Source organism: Phasianus colchicus, chromosome 5 (assembly GCF_987193195.1).
Source record: "Phasianus colchicus chromosome 5, bPhaCol1.hap1.1, whole genome shotgun sequence".
Classification (NCBI taxonomy): domain Eukaryota; kingdom Metazoa; phylum Chordata; class Aves; order Galliformes; family Phasianidae; genus Phasianus; species Phasianus colchicus.
In genome coordinates, this window is record NC_143440.1 from 33728086 (window position 1) to 33735272 (window position 7187).

The following is a 7187-nucleotide window of genomic DNA, read 5'->3' on the forward strand; positions in this document are numbered from 1 at the left end:
GTCTGTTCAGCACTGAGAAAAGTAGACTGAGAAGGAGATCTAATCAATGTCTCTAAGTATCTAAGGTGCAGGAGGCAAAGGGATGAGGTCAGATTCTTCAGTGGTGTGTGGCAAAAGGACAAGGGGAAACAGCCACAAACTGAAGCATCAGAAGTTCTACAAATGTGTGCAAGAACTTCTTCACAGTAGGAGTGATGGAGCACTGGAAAAGGCTGCCCAGGGAGGTTGTGGAATCTCCTTCTTTGGAGACATTCAAGACCCACCTATACACCTACCTGTGCAACCTGCTGTAGGAAGCCTGTTTGGCAGGGGGACCAGACTAGATGATATCAAGAAATCTGCTATCAGAAAAAACTTCTTTACAGAAGGCGTGGTTAAGCACTGGAATAGGCTCTCCAGGGAGGTATTGAGTCACCATCCCTGAATGTGTTTAAAAACCATTTGGATGTGGTGCTCAGGGACATGATTTAGTAGAGGGTTGTTAAAGTTAGGGTAGTATGGTTATGCTGCAGTTGGACTAGATGATCTTGAAGGTCTTTTCGAACCTGAGCAATTTTATGATTCTATGATCCTCTAAAGAGACAAAATTTAATCCCATCCCTAATCTGGTGGTAATACAGTAACAATAAGGTATAATGCCAAATGATGGTGAACATGTATCTAATTTTCAGTATCATTTTAAGCTGTTAGGAGAAAATGAGGTTGACGTACATGCGGACCCTTCCAGTCTGCCCCTGCCTTAGGTGATTTTTTGCCTGTATTCCCATACCAGGTGAAACTGCTAAAAAAAATTTGGCTTTTCCCAGATCTAATAGTTTTTCTTTCAGTATTGCTGCACTAATTACTTTACAAGATAACTAGTCCTTTTCCAACAGATAAAGTGTAAAATGTTAGATTGTTTTATTCTACTAGAAAATGTGAATGAATTTATGCAATCATCAATTATTGGTAATCTGTACATTCAACATCTGAACTTGACAAGCTATGTGAGTAAGATGTTATTTTTCTAACTTTAAAATCTTTAAAATTTCCTACCTTTAATGGAAGCTTCAGGTCTTCCAACTGTGGTATCATTCTTTGTACAGAGCATTTTTCATTCCTGTGAATTGCGATTTGGAAATAAAAAATACAAATATTAAAATGAGACACTCAGTTCATAACTATTTTACCTTTCTTATGAAGAGGGCTATGTTGCCTCAAGAGATGCTTCATTTTTCAAAAGCACAAAGAAAAAGCATAAAAGCACAAAGTAAAGCAAACATGTTTTGAAGATCATGATACCAGTACACTCTCTGTTCTTCAATCCAGTTCAGAAACTTTGATACTTGTTTGAAAGGGAAAAGAGAATAGAAATGGGAGTTTGGGCTAAAGTCAATCTCCTGTTAAACGTGCTAGAGAAGTGAAGTCTCCTTGGAGAAGGATCACAGAAGTGCAGATGGTCTTGAACTAGTTCAGATCCCTCAGAAATATTTTGGCTTTAAAAAACCAGGTGACATGCATGTAGAGTATGTCTATAAAATTACTGTGGGTAGCCCCCAGACATGTTTCTTCTGTTACCTAAAAAGCAGATTCTAAGAGAGAAGCAATGTTTCATGCCTGAGTCTCTCCTTATGTTGTAAAGACGTCTCAAAATCTCAGACAACTGAAAATCTGCAACAGATTAGTTTGTAGTTTCACACAGTACAATACAAAATATTTTTCAAGATGTAATTTCAGTAAAGAGAAATGTGTGACAAGCATTTTAGCTTTGTACTCTTTGAGTTTCTCCCTGAGGAGTTCATAGTTTTATAGATAATAAACATTTCTTTGAAACTCTGTATTTTCATAAGACATTGATATTCTGATAGATAATGATGACACAGTGAGGTGAATGTCAGTCTGAAGGCCTCTTTTTTCCTGCTTGACTTATGCTGATAATAAGGTGATAACTACTGATAAGATGCTGCAGAGGGTTAATTATGAGGTTTACATCCTGGCCTTCTATCACAGATTTAGGTTCCCCAAGTCCCTTGAGATCTGAGATTTGACAGCATTTTTCCTTACTTGATTTTGGACTTATCACTTGACATTTGCATTCTTTATCTCCACTGTTAAGAATAGATTTGCAAGAAGTAGCACTGCCTTGACTGTAATCATTATTTTAAATCAAACAAAAATGCCTGGCTTTGTTGATCAAGTATATTGATTACTTACTCAACTAAGTCATTAGTTTTATGATTCTTGATTAGTAATATATTTTCAGGTAGTAGAGTATTGAAAATTTATTTCTGTTATGTAATTGTACAAAATTTTCCCCTATATTTCATGATGTTTATTTGTTTAAAGGTACTTTTAGTATGATCATTTTAAAAATTGTTAATAATAAAAATATTTTTTACTGAAATTGTATTTATTTTATTTAATTTGCATTATTTTATTTTACTATTGTGTTTCAATCTTTTATATTTCGTGGAATGTTATGCAAGTTTTTTCTCTTATTACTTTTGAAAAAGAAAAGAAAAATCGACTATGTGATGAACATAGTGATGAAGTACAGTAATGATATGGAAAGCTTGTTTGGGATAACTAAATCACAAATACACAGTTTTTGAAAAAGCTTATGTAGGGGCTTTTGTGTAATAGGTCTAATGAAGTACAGCAATTTTTTTTTTTGCCAAGTCTGTTTTTTAAAAATGATAGTTTTACATTTTTGTGACTAAGATTTTTTTTTGACAGAGAATGCTCACTTAAAAAAAAAAGATAGAAATTTGTTTAAGAAATTTATTGAATTCATACATATAGTCAGTTTTTAAAAAACAAATAAACTTTTTTTATTTATTCTAACTTGTAGTATAAGCATGTTTTTGAGTTTTAATTTTTGTGAAACAATAAAGCTGTAGCTCGTAAAGTATATAAATTAATTGAATGAAAGTATAAAAGATAATATACAGTAGTGAATACATAAAAATTGTTTCTATTGTAGCTGCAATATGTACTAAAGTTTTATGGGAACATTTGAAATACTCCTTTTGGTTCGGAGCATAATATGCAGTATAACACCATACTTCTTATATTATAGCTTTCCCTTATTTACACCAATTAAATAGAAAAGCAAAGTAAATAAATAAATAGCAGCTAATACAAATTTATTTGATAATTTAAATTACTCTTGTGTTATTTTTAGGGTATCTTATGACATCATAATTAAGCTTTTATAGTTGTACAAACAAATAGGGGACTGGTAAGAACCTGAAATTCATGATGTTTACTAATAAAGTCAGCCTGGAAATCTCTTCATTGAATATTGTGATTTGATTGCCATCATATTCTGATTTGACCTTTTATTTTCATTTTAATAAGTGTATAATAGACAAGCTGTTATCAGAGGTATTTCACTTGGACTGATGAGGTTAAAATGAAAAACTTCTAATATTTTGCTCCATAAAAATATTTTAAAATAATGTGCAAAGCAGACAAAAAAAAGAAGTAAAGAAATTATTTCTCATTGTGAGATAGAACTTCCTGTGTTCCTGGAACTGGGCACTGTTATAAAAGAGCCTGGCCCCACCCTTTTGAATCCTTTTCATTAGATATTTCTAAGCATTGAAAAGATTAATTCTCACCCACAAGCTCTCTACTCATCCATCATTCACTCAAAGGCAGAGCTCAATACATTTAGTTTGGTCTCTCACACAAGAGAAACTCCACTGCCTTGCCCTGCTTGCTTTTCTTCCCTAAAAAAAAAAGTACATAACTATCCAGTCATGCAAACTATTCCACCATGTCTGTGTGATTGGAATGAAATCATAGCCCTGTAACCACACACAGAACTCTAGTTCTTTCAGCTTATTCTCCATGCTGTGTGCACTTGGCACTACAGGGAAGAAATGAGAGCAGAGGATGCAGGATCCCCTAGAGATGGAAAAGACCTTCCGTAACTATACATTCATTTGAGGCAGCTGGCCTTATGCCTCCTGTCATAGAAGGCAGTTCAGGAACATCTGTCACTATTCTGGTTGACCTGGCTTATTCAAATGGTTCAAATGGTGTGAGCATTGCCATTTTCAACCCCACTCCCAAGTTCTTCAGTTTAAAGCCTGCCTTGCTAAGTTAGCCAGCTTGCTGCAGATAACAGTTTATTACTTTGTTACATTGTTTCTATTTCATGTCTTCTTACACCTTGTTAAACAAAGCATGCAAGTGAATGCATAACTGCTCAAGCAAGTTGCAGAAACATCTGTTTTTACTAATCAGTTAGTTTTCCATGTGCATATTTTGCACAACATCTGTCCTTTTGTATGAAATACTTTGTGTAAATTTGCCTAAACTTTTGATTCTACTGACACGGTAACCACTGCAAAAGAGTAACTCTATGGATAAGCATTTTAAAGATGCTTCACATTTTACTTCCACAGGATAATCAGTTATTATAGTCAAACATTTTTGTATGCTAAAAACATTTTTTTTTTCAGCAATCTCATTTTTCCACCCTTTTTTCTTATGCATGTTTTATGGATATGTAAATAATACTAATTAATGTATGATTCACTTTTTACAAAGAAGACTTCCATGGTTACTCCTTGATTTATTTATTTATATTTACATTTAATGCATCATTTACATTACATTTCTTTTTAAAAAAGAACTGTAATAGGTTTAGTTACTCATTTTAAGTGAATAACTTGGAAAGAGTTGATAGGTGACATAAATTTTCAGGAATTGTGAACAAGTGAAATTTTCTACATTTTTTCCCTGATGTAGTTTTTAATCCATGTTAAAGCACTGACAATATGTTTATAGACACAGCCAATCAATAGTTGATCTAAGACATTGAATAGCTGTGACAGTAAAGACTAGAACTAGGAACAGACTGATATCTGAATCATGCAATGTATTTTTAGATAAGCAGCTAAGTTTAGATTTATTTTCATCTTATTACTCTGAAAAAAAGAATCTCTAGTGACAAGGTACTGTAATTCACCAAGCTGGTCAATGACATTTTCCTCTATACTGCATGGTTCAGTTGCAACCCTTCTCAAAAATGATAAAAACAAATCATCAATAGTTGTAAAATTTTCCAGCTCCATTTATGTTGTTATGTCAGGTCTGGTGATCTTGCTGTTAGCTCATTACACTTCAGAAAGCACACAGGAAGCAGAAGTCAGTCCTTATGAATAAGTGCACTCAAAAGAATTATGAGCAAAGAACCTGAGATAACTGATTTTTTTTGTTTGTTTGTTTGTTGTGTGTGTTTTTTTTTTTTTTTTTTTTTTTTTTACCAATGAGTAGCAGTCATCACAGCACAAGTTTCTATTATTAATACAATGACAATAAGAAGGGCTTACAAACAAAAATCCTTAATGTAACAGATGACCTAATAACACAAATGAAGTGCTTTATTCAAATTAAAGCTCTCAGTCATCACAAGGGCTGAGAACAGAGCAAAAAAAACCTTGAAAGTCTCTGAATTTTATTTAAATCTTTAACTTCACTCTACATTGCAAACCAAGTGTGCACATGTGCAAAATGGAAATTAGTTGCCAAAAGTGGAAAAAAGAACAAGCAACATCTCAGAACAAGCTAGACATTGAAACTTGACTAGTGCAGGAAAAAAAAAAAAAAAAAAAAGAACCTTCTGATGTATGGGGCAGCATTCAGAAGGTAAATGCAATTTTGAGATTTCTATTTTTTTCCCCTAACATGATGGATGTTTTCATTGATCAACATTATGTATAACAATTCTGAACAGTAGACTGTTTTAGAATGATTAGGAAAGGCAAGGGTAAAGATACTGTCTAGAGAGCATTTCTGAATATTTTCTTCATATCAAATCAATGTAAGAGTTTCAGAGGCCAGAAGCAAGGTGTGTTTTTAGACATACATTGTACTTCAGCCATAAGTAATCAGAGTTCAGAAGGGAAGAACACAATATTCAAAGTCTTGCGGGCGATCTCTGCACTGATATTTGACTGATATTCAGGAAAAACCATATATCCAAGTAATTTAAAACATAATTCTTCTGCCTGAATCCACGCACCTGAAACTTAGGTGCACAGTTTTTAACAGGCCTCAGTCTCTTTCACTGTCAAGTGAGAAAAATAAGCTCAAGTAAGGAGTCTTTTCACTCTTATAATCTTCAGATTAATTATCCTCTGTGGACTTTTATTTCATGCAATTGGTCATAAAGACTGTAAAAAAAAAATGTAAAAAAAATGTCTAAAATTTAACCATCTTAAAAGATGGTTAAATCTACTTGAAATGCATTCACCCGCAAAAGATTTTGGAAAAAATTAGAGCACTACATAAATTGGAATTTGTTTTTTGTGGAAGAGTAAAACAGTCATATATATCCATCAACAACTAATAACCTCTGAAGATTTTGATTTTGTTGAAATATAACAGAGAATATTTTGCATGCAAAAAAAAACAGAAATTTGCAGATGTCCCCTCCTTGTCTGTTATGTCCTTGCACAAAGGGCTTTTTGGGTTTCAGTCCTGCTCCTACAATCATTCAGCTACTGTCTTTGTTGCAATAGTTTCATAGAACCCTCTCTAGGCCCTCGAAAAAAAAAAATCTTACACATATTTGAAATCACAGAATCACCAAGGTTGGAAGAGACCTATAAGATCATCCAGTCCAACAATCCACCTGTCACCATTAGTTCTTTCTAAGCCATGTCCCTCAGCACAATGTCCAAACATTCCTTGAACACCTCCAGGGTCAGTGACTCCACCACCTCCCTGGGCAGCCTCCGCTGAAGCAGACTTCAGTGTCTAATTTCCTCAAGACACATGAATGCTCATGTACCTTCAGGTTTCCTAGATGGTTTTGATCATGATATCCTCCTAAAGTTCTTGATACATGATAGCACATATTTTGATTATCCAGAATGCTGTTTTTTTAGCTTTGGGATAAGCATAGCTTTTCTATATCTTCAATATTTCAGTAATTATTTTCAATAATCGTGTTCTCACATTGTTTTTGTTTTTTTTTTTTTTTTTTTTTTTTTGTGGTGTTGTTTGCATTCCATCAGTTAAAAAAAAAAAAAAAAAAAAAGAAAGAAAGAAAATGAAAAAAAAGGAAAAAAAAGGAAAACTGTGAGAAGGTGATGCTCCACAAAAATATTAGTTCCATTTAAAATATGAAAAATTAAAATGACTTAAATTGTTCACTTTCTCCTGAATACAATACAGAAACCAAAGAAAAA